The following is a 20,984-nucleotide window of genomic DNA, read 5'->3' as shown; positions in this document are numbered from 1 at the left end:
CTCAGGACAGGTGTCCTCTGGCGATCAAGTTTATGGGACCACAAGGGACCCTTGAGCCCTAGGGTGACAGCGCAGCTTACTGTGACATTCTCTGGGTGCCAAGCAGCTTTGAACTTCAATATATGGCTTAGGAAACTAAGCCGAAGGACACACAGTCGGGGCCCCAACTTGCAAGATGAAATTATCTCAGCAGTCATTTCTGTTTGGCTTCCTTCCTACTTTTTATGCTATTATGCTGTGTGCTCAACAGGCTTTAGCTAGGAGTCTTATTTGATTAAAATTAAGATGCTGATCTAATTTTTTTAAAAAGGAAGCAGAAAATAAATATGGTTTGGGGAAAAAAAAAAAAAAATCTTCCTTACTGAGTCTTACTAGACTTGCAAATAACTACCTGCTCTATGATGAGATATTATTGGGGAACAAGGAGGAAGGATATCTCATGAAGCAAAGAGGGCAATGGCAGAAATCACTATTTTATTTCAGTTATACAATTCCCCCAAAGCTGATAGTTCTAGAAATTCACAAACAGGTGTAATATAAAATAAATGGAATGGAAGGTCACAAAGCTCTCTAGCTGAGGAAGGAACGCCAGTCATTAAGATGTGTCCTTACTGTAATATATTGAGGTTCAAATAGGACTTCTAGTGCTTTTTAGCTGACAGGCATAGGTATTTCACTCCTGTCATTAGTCATTAAGCCATTAGCATATTATAAAAATATAGCCATGAGGGTGGCTTCACACAACACAGTTTGAGGATGAAGCCACTTATGACCTTTAAGTCAACACTTCCTTGTTCAGTAAGAAAAGCCCAGTGAAGGAAAATTTCCTTACTGTCTGGGGAGGCATAAATGGCAAGTGTCATAAGGCAGAAACAAAGACTATAATTAACTTTTTTTTTTAATAAATTATCGCCACAGTCATTTTTCTTTCAATGTCTTTTATTGCATTATTTTTATTATGTAAGTTTAAAAAAACCCACAACAATCTCTTCCTTCAGGAACGAGAATAGGAAAAAAAACCCACCACGCGTGTATAAGAAATTCCGATTAAAACTCGCAACAGCTTTCATTTTGTACTCCTCCTGGATCATAAAAAGGATTAAATCTTTCCCTAAGACAGAGGTGTGGAGGAAGAATAGAGGCAAAAATGGAAGGAATGAGTGAGCAGCAGTTACATATCTCCTTCATTTTCCCCAAAAAGTTTCAGAAAAAAAAATTGAAACCACCTCTTAGAACACAAAAAGTGGAACAATCTGCTTGAGCAAAGGCCACGTGTTTTCCTCTTACACTTGGTCTTCTGGAAAAAGGAGCTCTCAGTCACCATTAGGCAGCATGCCCTTTAGCTGTCATATCTGAAGGTGCGGTGTGCCTGCTGCGCTCTGCCTGCCTCCTCTTGGCTTTGACGCATCTGCAGCAGAACAGGCTCTGCTCTGAAAGCCCTGCCAGTTTCATTAGGTTAGCCCATGCTTTCTGCAACGCTTATTATATTAGCTTGCACATTACAGCTGTGAGTCAGAACTGGCTGGTGTCCAGCCAGCTTGGAAAATGGAGTGAGGGGGCAGGTCTGCCTGTAAATGGCAAGGCAGACATGCCCGCAATCCGATTGTACAAAATGGTTAGCACAGCAATGTACACGGATAATTTCTGGGTCTATATTTGGAAGGCCAAAATGAGAGTGATGGCCATAATTCAAGGATGATGATGCTGCTTCCCTCACCTTCCATACATGAGATCTCTCAATGTAGTGGCAAACACATACAGGGAAGTATTTTCTGTGTGACTTGTTTTTAAAACAAAAACTTCTGTTGGAAGTTGATCTACTTGGACTTTGTATTTAACTCAAAAAACAAACCAACCCACACATAAACAAACATGATTGAATGAATAACCTCTGAGAAGAACAGCCCCAAAAGAAAATGTCAGCATGCACTGTACCACACTCAGGACTTTCTGTATGATGCCGAACTGAATTCCATCTGGTTTGGGATTAAGCATAAATTTAGCGTAGCATTGAGGCTGATCTGTAATATTACAGATTAAAGAGTTCAAAACAAGCTCTAATTCAAAAAGCTATCTATTGTTATACAAATCATCTAAGGAAAACACACCAAAAAAAGCTAGTATTTGCTCCTTTCTAAATCTATTCTAAGAAAACAAGGAATAGAGTGGAGAACACACAGAGAGAAATATCCTGATTTGTCCTATGTCCTGTAATAAACAACCTTTCTCTACTTTTTTTTCTTCAGCAGGGGAAGGGACAGTGGGCAGGAACACAACATGAGGATTAAGAACAGAGAATCTGGAAAGATTTGGTCCAGAGTTCTGGAACAGTAAGAAATATTCCCAGAGACATTTGCTTTGACAACGGTACCACCAACTACCACAGCAGAACTTCAGAAGTGTGTGATAATGTGTGACTAAGCACTAGTTACGCTGGAGAAATCAATATTTTACATTAGCCAGAAATATATATCTGCTCAGATAAGCCTGTTATCTTAAAACACGTGTGCATGTTTGCACAAGAAACTCAATAACCAGGGTAACTCCACACACCCAGCTATCGCTTGTAATCCCATTTCACTCTCATACCTTAATTTCTGAAGGAGCGCCACCATTCTGCAGCCAAATACCTTCCTCTAGAGTTCTGACACAGCTTTTTACCTTTCAACATTTTTTTATAATTTTTGCAAAAAATTATGTCAAAAGCTGTACTTGTAAGCAAAGCAAATTAAGATTTCAAACCTTCCTATTTTGGAAATGATATAACATCACTTAATTCTGCAATTTGCTCTCTTTCTTGAGAGCAAAAGACAGTATTTTTCCACATTAAGAATTACTGACAGATGTTCTCCCCTCTGTTGTTAAACAAGTTTTGATAAAAATACACTCAAGTCTTAATAGAACTGGATGTACCCTAAGTAGGTTTTCTATTTGATCTGCTCTACGCCTCATAGGCTTTTTTGTCTGCTTGTCCTAGCACAATGCGTGTTTGGTACCACAACAGTGACAGCTGACAACTGTTTTTCCTGTTTGCAAAAGCTTTACCATTCAACTTGAACCAAAAGCATTTGTCATGTTGCATGGCAGTGAAGTAGATTTAATCAGATGAGGCCACTAGCGTTGTCAGTGCCAGGCTGAAAGAATTTGGTAGAACAAAAGCTGGATTTATCTCTCTGGGAGTCTGGGCAGGGAGCAGCAGTGTATTTTTGTGAACACACAAGAGGGAATCTCAAGAGAAGAAGAAAATGAATGCAAGATAATATTTTCATTCCAGTTAAGCCTGAAAATAACTGTTCTTAAGTGACCAGAGGGATGCTCCTGCCAATTGGTAATACCACCAAAGTTTTGACGTCATGAAGTGAACCTTCATGTCCCTATTTCAAATGTTACTAAGATGGAGCAGGATACCGTCTGTGCTCTACTGCAACATAATTTTATTTCCAGAATAATATACATCACCTGATATCTGGTCACATTTTGCAATAAAGCTGCAAAAAATGAATCAGAATAGATGGGAGAATCCAAACTGCAGAGACAATCCTCTAAAATATCCTATTAGGACTCCAAATTCCTTAGAAGTCATAACATGCTGTGCTTCTTCCAGCTGACACGTCAGAGACCACATAAAACAAAACAAAACTACATACCAATAAAATACAGGAAGTCTTCATTTTGCATAGCCACTATTCTTTCCTATATATTCTTTCTTACTCTTTGTATCCTTTTGGATGATACAGTCATTCCACAAGATTTACACAGGTAACTTAGGTTCAGAAGAAAAATAATAAACCCATATACACAAAAATCAACTTGGAGGTTTGCAGCATTTCAAACCCCCAACAGCAAGGGAAAAAAGGCACAGCTCCAACTTAAGAGCTTTGCTGATTTACATCAGCCTAATACAGTCTTATCATGAAGTCCTACCTTGCTAATGGGATGCTGGTGCAAGAGGAAAGAGCCCCACAACTAAAATAATTTACAAAGTCAAATTGTGGTTCTGACCCGCTACAAATTGGGATGAGGGGAAGGACTAGAAACACAACTTCACTTAAAATTAGACCATGGGACAAAACCTGAAAAACAAGGCACCCAAATTTGAGAATATTCTATGTGAAAGTTACCTAGTCTTCTCACACAAAGATTCAGAGTTTTACATCCACAGAGTGAGAACAGAAAACCAAATGTTTTTAAATTAGCAAGAGTGGACACTGACAATGTTGCCTTGATGCACTGATACTCTCTTGCATCATTTTAAAGTGACAGTTAAACTCCCCAAGGTTTAATTAACTGGCTGCCAAAGGTCAAAGAAATAGGCGCCTGTGTTTTGTTTAGAGCATGCTGGTATAGCTGATTCTTTGGCACTACACAGCCTAGGATTTGGCATTACTGTATTGAAAGCTGCCTACAGTACAGTAATGAACTGGAGTTCAGCCCTGCATGAAGTGTTTCAACATCCACTCCAACTGTGCTAACAAAATTTCCCATTTGCTTTTTTGCCGCTAATTAGAGAGCCACTGGAACAAAGCATGGCCTTTTGAGAGGTGCAGCGTGTCCTCCGGTTCTGCTAAGTCAGGGGGAGGTACAGGACATTTACCTCCAAGAACCAGGGTGTAAGCAGAACAGTATTCATTATAGTTAAATAAGATTTACCACCTTTTTCTGACTTGACCACCTACAGACACCAACATCCATCTAGACATAATCTGGGAGATACAATAGTTAAAGGCGCTGATGAATGTGCAGTTTCTTAGAGACCTCACTTTTGTAGATCCTGCCCTGACTTAAGGCAACTCCATTAGAAAAACTTGGCATACATTTCATATGGACACATCTTCAAATACACCGAGGCAAAACACAATACCCAAAGCAACTCCTCCAAAGTGACTGGCAGAATGTGTGCATTTAAAAATGTGTTATAAAGCCTCAATACAGCTTTTAAGTGTTTGGAACCTCACTGCACCTGCAGATCATTTGGCTTCTGAATCCAGGCTCACAAAAATGGTGCTCACATCCACATTGCAACAGGCTCAGCAACTTTTATAGGTTTATTCTTGATTTCAGCCTCAAGAAATTGAATTTTAGAAGACATGTCAAAACCACTTCAGAAATATCTTGCCATTTAATTTATCCTGAATGGCCAGAAAGCCACCCAAAATCTGATCTTTTTAAAATTCACTTAGAAAACATGGAAATCAGATGTCTGCATTCTTGTGCGATGCCATAACTGTGGTATCCACATGTTGTGTTTGCATCCAAGAGAAACACCTGCTGTGCTTCTGGCTTTGCAGTGCCACATGTCTCTCTGATTGCAGCTGCATAGCAGGACAGTCAGAAGATAAGGAGCACAGGCCCAAGGGGCTGATCCTCTGGCCACTAAGGTCAGTGGAGTTTTCCTGCTGGCTTTCCTGGTGTGCTGAAGCAGGAGACATTTTTCACTACTGTTCAGCAAGCATTCTCTTGTCAACAGAGGCATCCTCTCCTGCATCACTGTTTCTGGTTGTAGTGTTTTAATTAAGCAGCATTCTACAATAATTAGCAGAATATGCAATCCACTACATTAATTTAGGATACTTGGCAAATTATGAAAAATCATAGTCCAATTTATTTCAATGCCTTCAGATTGAAAAACAATCCAACTTCCCCATTTAATTGACTTTTACACTTCCAATAACTTTATGCTCAAAAATTACAGTTTATAGGACAGACTTGTAGTTTCGTTGTTGGTTTACATTGATGTTCTATAAGTTAATATTCAAATACAGCATAATATTTTAAGACAATTTATTATATCTGCATTTTAAAGCACAGAAAACCAATAACCAGTCAAAATGAATGCTATCAATGTTTACATACCAATACAGAATACTAAAACACACTATTTAAACTGATATTAGTTTTCATAACTTGGTTAACTGAAATGGTATTTGAACAGCAGACTTCACTTCCACTGCAGTATAAAAAGGTACTTGTTTGTAAGCATCTGTTTTTTTTTTAACTTGATAAAAATTTATAAAGATCTTAAATTATTAATGAACTTTTATGCTTCTCAAAGTGAGCTTTTCTGTAGAAGACAATAGCAGCCAGCCTAGTGGGGGAAAAAAATCTAAAGCTCAAAGCTGAATTTCTTCCAGATGCTTTATACCATCAGTAAGTTGGCATCAACACCCAAAAAAACGTAGCAGACTTATCTTTAAACACCTTTACAGGCCAACGCATTGAGACCTGGGATTGGAGAAACTATGAGAGCAAGAATAATACCGGTAAGGTAACAACTACTACAAGCACATCTCTCCTTAGCATACAAAATGCATTTTTCTTCTATCAGTAATTTAAATATTTCCAAGCAGGTGAGTTTTGTAGACTTGATAAAAGAATTTCAGAAGGGTGGCCAGAATCCTGGGGAATCTCAGTGGTAAGCAATGTGAAGGGAGACTGAAAGCAAAGAGATGGCAATGAAGGAGAAAAGAAGGCTAAGTAGAAAGAACAGCATTGGGCCAAAAAAGACAAGAAGGGACAAAGCTGGCAATGTATTATTTCCCTCAAGAAATGAAAACTAGGAGCAATTCCAGCTGCACCAAACTGAAGTGACAGGAGAACCACCAGCTTTCCTCGAGAGCCAAGCACACACACCTCCAAACCTGCTTGTGGCAAGTTTTTATTTTCCATTTCTCCCCAGTCAAAACGCACCATTTACTTCACACTTCAAAAATCTTTCAAGTACACATGAGGAATAAGTCTTAATGAAATCTCCCACATCTTAAACTAGTGACCTAATCCCAGGTTACAGAAATTGAGAGGTTAAGTAAGAAGTCACCACATTTTTCACCAAATGAAACAAAAAATCTGATCCAAATTTCACATAGTACAATTCTTCTATTAACTAAATAGCTTAGTCCTTACAACCTTTTAATTACTTTTACTCTTTAAAAATGCAGGAAAATGTCACATCACCTTTAAATATTTATTGGCATTTTTAGATTAATATTTCATGCTGATTTTAAAGAATAGGGTAATTTTCCATAACACTTAAGTACAAACTGGCAATTCTACACTCTTAGGTATGCTCTCAGTAGAATGAAAAGGAATTTTTAATCTTGTACAAAGCAGACTATAAACATTGACTACTGCAGAGAAATAATACATTAAGGATGAATTTTTTCAAAGCTACTTAAATGATTATGGAGCCCACACAGCTCCCATTTAAATTAATAGAAATTGCATGTCTGAATCTCTTCAGCAATTTTGAATGCTTCATTATTCTAGAAGAGATTTTCCCAATTTAAGAGTAGTAAGTTTTGAGTAATAAATTGATAATGTTATCCCTGATGTACAATGGAAAGACTTCTCAAAGTAGAAATGAGCATTTTTTTTTAAAGATGCTAAAATCGTCCTTTGTTTCCTACCCACACAAAAAAAACCAAACCACACCCTCCCGGTATAGTATGCTCACTTTTGCAATAAAGCTCTAAAAACACGAGCACAATAAAATTCAAAATTTCTGCATAAGCTATAACATTTAATTATTTGTTTTCCCTTTCTGCTTACCATCTTTCATGTGCAAAACAGAAGATGTCCAGCCTAGATAAAGGAAATTAAAAGCGAATTTCTGAACTGCATGTTTGGTCTAATCAGAGACCAATTTTTTTTTTAGCATTCCCCTCTATCACCCCCAAGGTTTTTTTAAAGCCATTAAGATGAAACAGAATAGCAGGAGGGCTGTAATTCTGATGGATTTAAGGAAGTTGGGTCCATGAGCAGCTGAGACAGCAACGTGAGGCAGGTGCAAGTTCTTTCCACAACGTGAAAAAAATTGGTGCAGCCAGTGTTGTTTGTTTACATACAAACAGCCCTGCATCTTGGGAAAAAAAAAATACACCTGATCAAATATTTAAAACCATTTTTCATATTGCCATAGAGGGTTCTAAATATTTCTTTTCAGCAGACAGATATATGGAGAGCCAAACAGAGAACAGGCATTTAAAAAAACCAAAAATGTTAAAGTTTTTTTTTTTTTAAAAAAGTGCCAAAACACATTTTTAGTTGAAAAAAATTCTGTGGTCTACATTTCTGAAACATCAAGGTTATCATTTAACCAGTGATGACCTTCCCATGGAGAGAATTAAAGTTATTTTATTTCATGAGCCTAAATATATAACATTAATATAATTGTCACTGCACAGTACTTAAAGCCACATTTGAAAACATTACATATTATACATCCTAACAGTCAGCTAGGAGGCCTAAAACAGCCTGGAAGAGCAAGTTGTAATAGCAGCTTCACACATCTAGAAACTAAATTATTAACGTTCAAAATGCCTTGCTAATATTGTCCCTTCTCATAAAACTTTGAGAGTGAGTGTACTAACACGATCGGTCTTTTACAAACAGGGTGGGCTCATCAGGATTTCTTCCCTTTAATCAATTTAAGTTCCATTCTCGATATTTCAGCTGCCTATGGGTCATAGTTTAAAGCAGAACATGTCAACCGAGCTTAAAGCCAGTAATTTGCAGAGACAGTAGAATTGAGCAGTTTGATGAAGGAAGCATGACCATCTCAACTGGCTTTGAAACTGTAATGTCCAACCAGCTCCAACTCATTCAGGACTTTCTCTAGGACTACTCTGATCAGTGGCAAAAGCTCCATGTCAGATTTTAGATATTCCAGACTTCTGTGGTTCCTATGCTGATTGTCACTGAAGTGAGGAAATATGTTAAAAGTAGCTAAAATATTTTAGCTGATGCAGAATAAAATATGGCTTGCATTTTCTTTGCTCTCAAGAGTCTCCTACATTTAAGAATATTCTCATATTTTGCAGTCATAAAATGGTTCAAAAAGCAAATAGCAAGTGCCCATGTACAGTTGGGGGAAATAAGCATAGATAAGAACAAATTTTTCAGAAAATCAAAAGGGGGGAAGAGTTTGAATATGCTGTGCTACAGTGGTCATTACCAACATACCTGTTAGAATTAACAAGCACATGAAATACCAGGATTTAAATAAGCAATAGACTCTGCTGTGAAACCCTAAGAAATTACTATTATTTGCCAGTCATTCAATCAGCAAAAGCAAATTCTGCTTATTGCACACAACGTCCAATACTGTGTTGCGGTGCGCTTTAACTTGATATCAACTGAAGTAAGAGAGAACAAAAACCATAACTATAATTTCACATTCACCTTCTACTTGGTACTGTTAGCATTAGACATTAAATGGAATGACCAAATCTAGACAGCAATTTAATCTGAATACTAGATTCAGTTTTTACAGAAGCAATTTTAATTTTGAGCAGAAATGGTTTTAAATCATTTTCAAATAGGCCTTTGCTCTTTTCCCCAAAGACCTAAATTGTAATATTTTCCAAGTTCTCCGAGGTTTCATTTTAGTATTGTCTGCCAGAGTGACCACAATCTTATGATCAAAACCACATCTTGAATAGAATCACAACTGAGAGATTTTTCCCCACCTTTCATCAAGACCAGCACATCCTGGACTTTGTAAACCTTCATTTTAAATTCAGATAGGTAGTGAAAATGGCAGGTGTTCAAGAAAATGCATTTAGTCTAAAATGTTCTGATTGACATCAGAAAAGACAGTTGCTGTGGTCACTAATCTAATGCACTGGAATTTTTGCCACGTTTCACACTTCCTTCTCTTCCTTCAGACAGAACGGTCTCAAATGAACATCATCTATTCACTGTTTTATCCTCTTTTTTTTGTAGTCAATATAATAGTTTGTGTTAATTGGAAATGCAGCACATTTTACTCAATATTGCTGAGAAGTGGTTTCAGCAAAACAACTGCAGCTATTTGGTCTGTAGTTCTTCAGCCAACATTCGGACCCAGGTTAAAAACGTAGAAATTGAGCAAATATAAGATGCACCTATCACTCTAAATTCATACAGATGAAGCTGGGAAAAGACCCAACATATCAAATGTTTTGATGGTTTTTCCCCTCTTTGATTAAGGAAAAACCCAAGAGACACCATAAGATAAAACCCTTGGACAACACTAAGATCTTTCCAGAGAAACACCAAAGATTATGTACAACTCTTAGAAATCGACAATTAACATTAGTGTATAATGGAACATTTGTCTAAAACCCAGCAAAACTAGCCAGAGGTGATAAAGCATCAGATACTTAAAAGCTAAAATCTGGCTCAAGTCAGTGAGCCTGTGTGTATGCTATACTTTAAACGTGGGATTCCCTGCGTCAGGTCTAAGTGAATCTAGCACTCTACCTGGGCCCCAGTGAAAAACAACCAACAGTGCAACACACAGCCACAGACAGTAGATTAAATTTGTGAAATTCAATATGTTTTAAGATCTTGGAACTCATTCCTGCACTGCACGCTGTTCACTGCTGGGCACCCCTCGGCCCCCAGTATCCAAGATACACTTAGCATTTTATGCTGGACTTAAAGCAGAGGGGCTTGGGGGTAATTTAAGAGGGGATGAGTCATTATACTCCTTCAAGGTACAGAGCTGCATAGAAATCACAGCAGAAAAGACAGGATCTTTCAGTATCCCTTGGGACAGGAGGAGACACCTCCTGCAGCAGCATACACTACACCATAGGAACTCCAGGAGCTGCAGCTCTACATTATCAGTGAGTCATTTCAAAGACTAGAAATAGAAACCTTTTAAGTGCTTGTACACCATTATCCAATGTTATTATGGAACACTAACAGCTGAACACTGCTCACCTCCCAGAAAAAACCCACAGTCTTCATCTCTTTTTCAAAATTAAACTAATAAACTAATAATTTTTTCCATAGTACATGATGATTTTGTTTCATCAGTGTGTGCACTCCATCTATTGCCTTTCAATCAATCGCTCAAAATCCATTTTACAGAAATAAAGAGTTGAAATGCTTTCCTAAACTAAGTATAGCAAAGAACCTAATAGGTTAACTGTAGGAAGCTGAGAAGCATGCAAATGCCTGGGAGCAGTGAGCGCTGAGGACAATGAAAGAGCAAAGGGAGCCAGTGAAGATGACTTACAGAAACAAGTCTCACCAATGCAAGAAGCACTTTGATTTACGAATTGTATTTACAGAGATTTCTGCTGTCCCTGAATCAAAGCAGCACATCTATAAAAGCTGAGGCATGTCCTGAAAGGCACCTGAACTGACACCTTCCTTTCCAGGCATGCAACCAATACGAGTCCCTGCAGCACACGTCACCCCACGGGTGACAGCAGGGAAGCCTGCAGAACATCCAGCAGCGCTGTGGATCTCACCGCAGATACACCAGATCTGCAGAGCGCCAAGTGCCACACTGTGGGACCAGCTCTGTCTCATTGTCTTCATCATCAGAACCACAAAGCAGAATGTGGTATGAAAACAGCCCGGCTGTTCTGCAGGTCAGAGCAGAGATGTATAAATAAGAGCTCGCTCTAACTGCAGACAATTAAGCTTTTAAGTCACTGCCACTATTTAAGACGACTGAGAAATGAAAAGAGCCCATAATGCCATGTTTACTTCAGCTCAAATCATAACATTGATTTCTCTGCTTACAAACCAACTCTTGAATCAATTATTCTTGTTAACAACTGATAAATACTTATTTCTGTAGTCATCAATTTTCTGTTCAATAAATAAATAGAAACAGGAGCTTTCTATTTAATATTAAAAACATCCCAGAAACTACATTTTCTCTATAAGGTACAATATATAAAATTCCTTTGCAGCTAATTTTGTAGTTTTCCTCTAGGTAGATTACTTCAAATCAGTTATGGTTTACAATTATAATCTGCATGTGTTAAAATCTCACCACTGCCCTATGCCTTTTCCAAAAACACAAACCAAAAACCAAACAGACAGACTCCAACCAACCAACCCCACCATCACCATAAAGAAAAAGCATTAGGTTCTCCCTCCAGAACTTCAAATAGCAGATAGAAAAATACCTAGTGGAGATGTTTCAATGAAGCTCAAGAACTTGAATAGGACTATAGAATTACTACAACCTCAGCTGAGCCACGAAATAAAAAATCACAATAGAGCTCAACTATTTTTAAACAGTTTATGTTGAGCCAGTGTACCATAGATCAAAATAAGCCTAAGATATCATTACCTTATGCTTTTCTTATATGTGAAAAATGGCTTTAGATTCAACGTAGTCACCTTGATAACCACTTTCAAGACTTGCATGTTTTGTAGAAAATTTTCAAAATTAAACTTTTTTAAAAAATTAGATACTTTCTTTGTTTTAAAGCAAGTTCTCTCTCCCTTACTTTATAAAAATGAGTTTTCAGAGTAACATAGTCAAATTTTCTATTTAACATATATATTTTTACATGTATATATTTTTAAAATATATATATACATATACATTTTAAAGCTTATTTCCTGCTTCTCTTCAAAATCACATTGCAAAGTTATTAAGAAGTTTGAAGTGAAAGCCTTTGTCAGGAAAAATGAGAGTAGGAGAAGACAAAGTCATTTCAAATTAAGCTGAAGTTTCACAAACAACATGAAAATAATTTTGGGGCCATTGTCTTAATAAGAAAAGACTTCTGCAACCTAAAATAAAACAAATTCTATAAATATCTCTGAAATTTAACCTATGGGCCCAGACGAAGGTCAATGAAATAGCACAGGAAGGCAGTCAAGTGACAAGTCTCAGTTTCTAGTTTCACTGCAAAGGTTGAAGATGGGATGAAGAAGAGATGTTGCAGGGGTGGGAGGCAAAAGGGTTTCTCTGGAAGTGGAACAGGTGTTCTGCTGAAAAGCTATAATGGCATAGCTGGCTATGCAGAAACATTGAGCTCCAAATATCTTGTACAAATTACTGATATTCTTTCAAATAGAAACTATCAAAAATTAATTTAGTTCCAGATGACAACAACAGGCGACTCAGCTGAAAGCGGGCACAGTTTATGCCCGTCAGTCACCAAAGGGAGGCAGGGACGGCTCGGTGCCCCACGCACCGCCGGGCTGGAATCACAGCTCGGGAGCACGACAGTCACTCAGACAGACTGCACCACGTCATTCCACCTCCTGCTCAAAATGCCCAGCACACATTCACACTCGAAGTGGGAGGTTTCCCTCTGCAGCAGACACACAGCCAATATTGCCAAGTTTTGTGACAAAAGCAATGGATTTTAAAAAGCAACAGAACCACATTTACATGACCGGTATACATCTTGTATGATCAGAAGACTAACGCCATTTATAAAAAGACTTTAGATAGAAAATAATATTTTTTTAAAATCTTAATCTATGACTAATTGCTTTGCATCATAACCCACTTAGGAGGCCTAAATTATAATCAAAGTTGCTGCACAGAGATTAAGAACTTTCTGTTCCCTGTAATTAACCGGCCTTTAAATATTTGTTCTATGGAAACAGAAATATTACTTCCAAACAGACAGGTGTCCCACAGTTCTACAGTACCTTGCTAATTTATTCTCCTAAGGAAGAGTTGGGGTTACAAAGCTTAAAATTTAACTTTATAGATATAAATTAGTTTGAACATAGGAGTTTATATAGTTCAAGATAATCAAACTCTTGCCACTTGGTTGAGAACTCCCAATGAATGGGACTGAACTCTTTTCAATATTTAAATCTTCCAAAATGTAAATGCCTAAATAATTGCAGACTACAATAGCAGCAGTCACAGGAGAAGAAGTTTGCATGGCATTATCCCTAATACATAGGAATTACATACGTAAATCCTTCTCAAAGTCTGTATTATCTTGTCATTGTTAAGACACAACAAAATTCAGCGTCACATTTAACAACTGGAATGGTCTCTGAATACTAGTTCATAATTTAGGATGAACAAAAGCTCTTCTCATATTTACCCCAAATCAACATTCAGGATTTATTGTCAAAATTAAAACTTAGCCCCTTGAGCTGTGCATGCTTACATGCAAGTATAGTATTAAGCAAATTTGCAGGATAGGTTTACCAAGCACATATTATCAAGTTATGTATGGAGCATGCACTCTTCAAATACTTTGTTTAATACTGTGTTTATATGGTCCTCTTATAATTGATTGTAACACATTAGTCTTCACAGCAGACTGTGAAAGAGAAGGAAGCATCATCATCTGTGTTTTACCGAAACATTCAATGACTTGCCCCAGGTCACACAGAAAATCTGTGGTGATGCAGGGAATGGCTCCTGGGATCTCAGAAAACCCATCCCAATATTCTGGCCGCGCTGCCATCCGTCCTCAGCCGTACTTAATACAACTAAATTACTGATGGCAACAAATAGCGGAATCTGACTTTCAGATGAGCTGATTTGTACAATGAGTCAATCCATAACTTTTGTCTCCTTCAGACACTTAGATAGATGGGCTGTATGCCCAGCATGTTATAATAACCCTGAAAAGCTTTTGGCTCAGACTGCAAACACATTAGCATTAACTTAAATCTGCTGCTTTGTTTATTATATGAGATATTTGCTTACGCTCTATGCCTAAGCGATACCAATTAAAGAGACCCAAATACAGAGCTTATGGAACAGTTTACAGCATGAGACTAAAGCTACCCACTAATACAAAATTCAGTAACTTTAGCTGGTATTTATTCCTCCAAATCATTATGGTCTGAGAGTCATCTTCTTCCAGTCATAGACTTATGATTTACATTCAAAACCTCAGAAAAAAAAAAAAAGTGATTCACAAAGTGTTAGAAACTGCGTCCACTCCTGCTGCTTCTGAAATGGATTAATATGACTCTAGTCTCACATCCATATGACTGCAGATTACAGTAAAGCCACCCTTGATTTAAACTGCCAGGGAGCAAGACAAGAAAAATCACCAAAAATTCTGCTCTTTCAGCTTATTAAATCCATTACAATGTCCACGCGGCCATATAGGTACTAAAGTAAATCACTCAGAGTATGCCATTCAGTAACAAGAGGCTTTTCTTATTTCTTTAAAGTTACAAATGCAGCAGGCCTAGGATTCTTCTGAGTGTAATCAGACCTCCCAAGCAGCATTGAAAGTGATAATTTATTGACCATATCAGTGTAGCTTAATGCACAGACTGAAAAGACAAGTCAAGGATTGTATCCAAGCACTGAATTACCCACAGCTTGCCAGGGTGAACAGACTGCTGCAAGCCAGTAAAGTAGTCTGACAAAACCATAAGCAAGACTTACAATAAAACCATGCTTCCCTTTTACTGGCTTTTAGTGAAATAAGAGAAAGGTAAGACTTTTTTTTTTTCTTTTAAAGTTTAGAAACAAGTTCAAGAATCATTACCAAGACACCCTGCTGGAATCCGGAGTCACTAATTACCCACATGGGCAGCTAGGGAGCAGATCCAAAAACCTCTCCAGGTCAGTAGAATGCTTTTTATCAATCTTAGCGGGCTTCATATTGAGCCCTAGGATACCAGCACTGACCTGACTAGTACTGGCTTATGCTCTAAACTCAAGTGATAATTACGATCAAGTGCCAACCCTTCTGTGGCTCTGCCCTTTTGAAAAGCACATATATGAAAGAAAGAATTCTATACAAAGAAAAAAAAGTAGCAAAGGATACTGTGAACACAGCTTGGCAAAAGACCTTGTTAAAATGTGTTTTTTCGCTGTTCTATACTAACCCACTCTTCCACCTTGTGTTACCAAAAAAGTGGGTGGGTTTCTGACCAAAAAGTGCAACATAGACTCAAGAACCCATTTTCCAGCAGCTACTACATGCTATTGGCTTCCAGTAACACCTCTACAAAGATCAAGCCCATTTTGCAGAAAAATGAGATGCAAATGGTAACAGGAATATTTCACAGACAAGTAAAGTTACTCATGGCAGTTTAAACATGTTTTTAGAATGTGTTTTCCCCTCTCCAACACCCCACCACAAACAAAAAATAGGGTAAAATACATCAACTGGCTAGTTATACATAAGTGAGACTAAATTAGAAAATATGAACTTACATCACTGGTAATTTCTTCCCCACCCACACAAAAAGATAGGAAACTAGAAGCAAAACCAAAGGTTAAAACCACCTGTATTTTGAACAGCTGACACACCCAAGGGCCTTGTTCAATGCCCCATCCTCAGCTTCTGCAGAGTCAGAATCCAACCACTGCTGCCAATGAAGCCCTGAGCCTGTAAATCATTTGGTAAAGCACCTGCACATGAGCAGCCTCTACATTGAGCTGTTTAATATCAGAAACACTAACTAGTGCTGCTCGATTATATTATGAGGGAAATTAAATAGAAAGAAAGGCACTTAACATGCTTCTCTACTATTCAGGCTCTTTGAGGAGAAAGACAGAAAAGGAAGAAAACCTTAAGAACTGAGGACATTTTGCTTCCCTCAAGCCCTTCTTCATTTAAACAGAAGAATCAGAAACCCCGACAATCTCCTATAGCAACTCCTTCCCATCACATCAAGCAGAAAAATCTTTTGGACAACTCTTTACAGAGGATACAGGAATTATTGATGAATGTCAGTCTGCATCTTCCCAATAATCATTCTCAACCAAGGACTGCAGAAATGCGGAGTCTGGCACAGCTGAGACAAACCCCCCTTCCATACCGTTCTTCCAAAGATTCAGCAAGAGCACCTGTGTCCACCATCCCTAGACTGCTCCAGGATGCCGCAGAAAAATCTCTCTGCATCTAGTAGTTCAAATGGGGCTTACTATCGGATGCCCCGGCCGCCTGACGTATTACTTTGCCAGAAGGCAGACTTCCTGTTTCTGCTGAAAAAATAAGAGTTCCGATTATCCCTCCCAGCTATTTATTTCAACGGTTTCTTAAACAGTACAAGTTCTGCGGTTGCCATCGGCAAATACCAATAAAAACCAAGCCACAGCAAACAAACGAAACACCCTAACAACCGCTCTAAACGGGAAGGGACCCCGCATAACTTACGCACTGGTGTATTTCCCTTCTCAGCGGCGCATTTTGGAAGGTCTCCCTGCCGAAAGCCCAACACGCCAGGGCCGCCGCACGCCGGGGGCGCAGCCGCCGCCTCCCAACGCTCCTTGCAAGTGACAGCGCCGCGCAGGGAAGCCCTGCCTCCCTCCCTCCCTCTCCCGCTATGTCAAAGCCACCTCACGCCAAACCCGAAACACGAGCACGTAGGAGGGCAGCGAGCCCGCTCCTGCCTCCGCGTTCAGCCGGGGCCGCGCCCGCCGCAGGGCGGTGGGGACAGCCGGGTCCCGCCACCTCGGTGCCCGCGGCCGGGGCGGGGGCTCCCGTCCCTCCCCGTACTGTCCTGTCCCGTCCCGCAGTCACCGCTCCCCGACACCAGCGGACGCAGCCCCGGCCCCGCGCCGACCCCCGGCTTTAAACCGCGCCTGGCAGATCTGCTGCCCCGGCCCACACGAACACGCGTGGGGCTCGGGGGCTCCCGGGTGCTATTCCCAGCCTCGGCTGGCTGGGCAGTCGGGCGGGCGGCCCCCGTACCTGCCAGGCTCCTGCTTTGCCCAGCGAGGCTCTTGGGGTGCTAGGTCTTGCTGGGGGAAGAGAAGGGGGAACCACACCGATGTGGAAAAAAATAGCATCCAACAGGCTATACACCACACAGACACATACGGCTGCTTTTTATTCCTCCACTTCCCTCAAACTGGGGAGCAGGTATGACCATGACTTCAGAAAATGGTCATTTGAGGCAATGGACTAAGGAGGTACAAAACCATTAGCAACAGAGAAGCAGTGCCAGAGCTGGGAAGGGGGAAGAAGAGTGAAACCGAGAAAAGCGGCTGCTTCAAAACACTTCTGCTGAGCCAACTAAGAGGCCAGCTGATAAACGATGCTAGCATTGTTCAAAATGACATCTAAGTTTGCTTTACTGCTGCATTATAATATATTTCTGTCACTATAGCTCTGCTAAAATAAAGATGCTTGAGGCACAAAGCTAGAGTGAGAAAGTCAGTCAGTATTTCAAGTAGCATCCAAAGGCAAAACCCCAGGAATGGAAAGGCTGGCAGAACTTAGAGATAGAAGGCCAGTCACAGGACAGGACTGGCAGAAAGCAAATGGCGTGTCACCATCACAACAGCAAAGCACAACACAGAGACCCCTGCTTCAACAGCTCCAAGTCATATTTCTCCACATGACAATTCAAGCAGTCTAAAGAGCAGTCTTCAACTGCACTGACTGAAAAGCACAGAATGCAGCAGTATTAAAGTAATACTATATGGGAGGCTTGGTTGGTTTCTGTAAAGGTAACTATTACCAGATTAAAGGGGAGTTTAATGTTATAAAGTATCAAAAAGGTCACTTGATAGCAATGTTTCATTAAAGTGGCTTTTAATTTTTTCCTCTCCATGCCTTGCTGCCTATTACTTCCCCCCGCCTCCAATAAACTTTAAAAGCTTTAAGGAATAAGTTCAATACAGAAGCTAATTTGATCACAAGGATTTAGGTCAATTTCAGTTCAAGACCTAACCATGTCTCATCTAAGCAAGCAGCTGTTTTTCCTACTGATTTAACTGAGGGCCATTTCTCATAACCACACATACAACAATCAACAGGATTTTTCAAATAAATTTGTCTACTCTATCTGATGCTTCATATTACAAGCACAAATGCAAGTCTCCTTTTTGAGCACAAAGTAAATCAGCAGAACATTACTGCAGTAGAGAACAAAGCAGGTCAGCAATTTAATGGTCACGGCAAAACAGAAGGAAGTATTCTAGGTCAGAAACATTAGGATTTATTTTCTGAAGGGGTTTCAGAAAATGCCACATTTACAATGTGGTTCAAAGATTACAGGTAACACACCTCATTCTTCTAATATGTTATCACTTCAGCACAGAATGGACAAAGTTTAGTGCTATTACCATTTTAGAGCTTCCTCAGTGCAATAACAGGATCTAAGAGTGAAAGGTACTAGGTATTTCCCCTAGCTGTGCAGTTTCATAACTAAAGAAAAAAACCTCTATATTAAGCATACAAAATCTTGTAGTGCAAGCACATGGGTCTTGAAGCCTGAAATGTTTCAGCCACATAAAGTCTGATAATTTTAGTAAGAAAATATTAACCCGCACATCAAGTAGTAACAGAAGATAGGCTTTGATGTGCTATTAAAATCATAAGATTGGAGCAAGGGTTAAAGAGAACAGGAAGTACAAAGAAATGCAAAAATAGAAACTATTCTGTGATGCTGTATACATTAGCTCTGGTCAGTACTATCTGGAACTGCTTCTGAGAAAGCTTAACAGTTCTCAATACTCCTCCCATTAAAACTGTGAGTGAAGTTAAGATATTTATGCCAGAATCTTAAAAAACAAAAAACAAACAAAAAACCCAAAACACACACAAACATCACACACAAAGCCAGACCTCTTTCTGAACTTTTTCCCCCTTTAAATTAATCCTGATATGATTCCACATCACTGATATAATGACTAAATTGACCCACAACTTCATTCCGAGACCAACACAAGTAGCAGAATTCCTTGTGCAGCCTGATGAGGCAGGGGCATTTTGAATCCTGCAACACCAAACATGCACCAAGTACAATAAAAAGGAAACCAGAAATAAAGCAAGCTACAAAATTGCTGCATTGAAATATGTGGCATGAAACATTAATTTGTTTTTCCTTATTTCTCCTTCCCTTCTTTTCCAGATACATCTAAATTGTTTCTTTCATAGCAAATGAAATCAATAATGCTTTTAGCTCTGAGTACATAAAGCATTCAGCATAATGCTTCACCCCTTTCATATCCAGCTCCTTCCAGAGCTCAACAGGAGCAACTCCCAAGCATAAAAGAGATGCTGGAGCAGGCCCAGCAGAGCCATATAGGGTTTTTTTAATAAGTAAATACATATATATATACACACTCGCATACATTTGGGGTCTGAAAAGGATGAGGAAAACTACGATGCTTTAACACTTCTTAGTGGGCTACACTGGGTGTCAAAGGAGCTTGAGTTGGAGACCCTTCTCTCTTGGAAGAAGAAAAAAAAAAAAGCCATTTCACTAATTAAAGCTATTCTTCCACACTTCATTTTCTGACATTTGAGCAGTCCAGTCTCCGTCAGTCACAGTTCCCTTGCCACAGGCAGACCTGATCATGCCATTGAGCTCAAGTAAGAGGCTGTGCTTTTGAGGCTTGCGACTCAGCCCACTAACAAACAAAATAAATAAATAAAAATCGCACACCACACCCAAGCCAACAGGTTACTACCCAAACATACAGTTCAAGAAGGACACTCATATCCACTGACTTTAGAATGTGTTTTCCACCATGGAGTTAAAGTCTTTCTTACATTACAGCATAACTGACAAAAAGAAGCGGCCAAAACACCTTGCCACTAATCAGCAGAATGAGGAGCAGTTTTCTCCTGCTAGAGAATACTTCAAGGGTTTCACCACAACATAAGAGTTTTCTTCTGCATAGCAACAGACTGCTATAGTAAAGTAAAATATTTCTCTGCAGCACTCACCCTCTCAGAAATAAGCTAATAAAGGACAACTCTGAGAAAAGCCCTTCACGTAATATCACCTAAACCACTAAACGAGAGACAATTTTCACCTTCCTGGCAGAGCAAGCCGCAGACTGCAAGAAGCACCTGCCAAATGCACATTAGCCTATGTCTACATAACAGCTTTGAATTACTGTAGATCAGAGCCTCAAAGGCAAGTTTGTTGATTTGGGGTTTAAGTTCCATCTTCATGACAGGTACTTCGTGAAGTTAACAGCAACAGCGAGCCCAGAGATCCCTCACAAAAGGAACTGCTGCTAAATGGATCAATCAGAAGCTTTATATGAGAAACATATCCATGTTTTTTCCTAGGGGAGTCTCCACCTGATCAGGATGCCACATACCCACTCATTTGGGTCCTGGTCCACTCAAAAAAAATATTATCTGTTTCCTGGTGCCAATTTTACACCTACCTTACCTATCCATCACTAAGTAGATCCCACAGAGCCACTTTCACCCGGTAATGGGAAACACAAAGAAAAAGCATGGCACTTATGTCCTTGACTTCCTCTTCAATACCTGGTGATTCTGAAGAGAGGAGAATTAGGAAACATACTATGGTCAAATTAACAAGTGAAG

General features: G+C 39.3%; 1 protein-coding gene across 4 annotated transcripts in view; it reads right to left on the bottom strand.

Annotated features, from left to right (window-relative positions):
* The window catches only part of ANK2 (ankyrin 2), a 370,609-nt gene that overhangs the window by 328,287 nt on the left and 21,338 nt on the right, over positions 1-20,984 (bottom strand). The window contains exon 1 of one of the 4 annotated variants that reach the window (XM_065633275.1): positions 16,842-16,948. The exons of 2 other annotated variants lie outside the window; for them this stretch is intronic. The gene's annotated coding sequence lies outside the window, so the exon portion shown is untranslated. Of the gene's footprint in view, positions 1-16,841; positions 16,949-20,984 lie in introns of those variants that run through there. One more of the 4 variants, XM_065633276.1, reaches the window with a different exon arrangement.

The sequence above is a fragment of the Caloenas nicobarica genome, chromosome 4 (genome assembly GCF_036013445.1).
Source record: "Caloenas nicobarica isolate bCalNic1 chromosome 4, bCalNic1.hap1, whole genome shotgun sequence".
NCBI lineage: Eukaryota > Metazoa > Chordata > Aves > Columbiformes > Columbidae > Caloenas > Caloenas nicobarica.
The sequence above is the reverse complement of the archived record's forward strand: the minus strand, read 5'-3'. Positions and strand labels throughout refer to the sequence as shown.